This window comes from Pyxicephalus adspersus, chromosome 4, assembly GCF_032062135.1.
Source record: "Pyxicephalus adspersus chromosome 4, UCB_Pads_2.0, whole genome shotgun sequence".
Taxonomy (NCBI): domain Eukaryota; kingdom Metazoa; phylum Chordata; class Amphibia; order Anura; family Pyxicephalidae; genus Pyxicephalus; species Pyxicephalus adspersus.
The window spans coordinates 89857183-89857902 of NC_092861.1; the positions used below are offsets into that span (position 1 = coordinate 89857183).

General features: G+C 40.0%; 1 protein-coding gene across 1 annotated transcript in view; it reads left to right on the top strand.

Moving 5' to 3' along the window:
• LOC140328970 (armadillo repeat-containing protein 1-like) overlaps positions 1–720 on the top strand; it is a gene marked incomplete in the record, with an annotated part of 7378 nt that overhangs the window by 3363 nt on the left and 3295 nt on the right.

A 720-nucleotide genomic window follows, 5' to 3' on the forward strand; every position in this document is an offset into this window, starting at 1 on the left:
TGGACCATCTAGTCCAGCTTCTGTCTCTCACAGTGGCCCACATCTATAATAAAGACATACAAGGTAGCACATAACCATCAGGGCTAGTAACCCATGATCTTTTCCTCTAGATGTATGTCCAATCCCCTCTTAAAGGCATCTAGGCTGGATGCCATCACCACAGTGCAGAATTACCACCTTCATTTGTCTCGGTAACTAAGACATGTTTGAAATGTCCATGCATTCCAATAGGCTAATCTACACCAGGATGTTTCCTTGAGGTATGTTTGTAAGCTTTATCTTAAACGTTGCTTGCAACCTTTAAAAAATTAAAATGCTGAGTTAAAGCTGGAAAACACCCAAAAACCCGGGTAAACGCTTCTATTCGATTGAATGGGATGTTTTTAGGCGTTTTTAAGCACCTAAAACGTAAACGTGTCAAAACGTGGGAGACCGCACCATAGGCGTTTTCCAGCATTTTAAGGGCAAATTTTAAAACGCTACTAAAAGTGCTTAAAAACCCATATAAACTCAATAGGAATGTGTACATGTGTTTATAAAAACGTTCGTGTAGACCCAGCCAAAGACCGAAAATGATTATCATCTTCCTAGTGGGGTGCAGACAGCAAATATAAAATTAATACAAATTATTTATATTATATTATATTTATTTATATACCACAAGCTTTGTGTTCACTTGGTCCTGACTGGGTAAGACCCCCCCCCCCGCCTCCCCCTCCC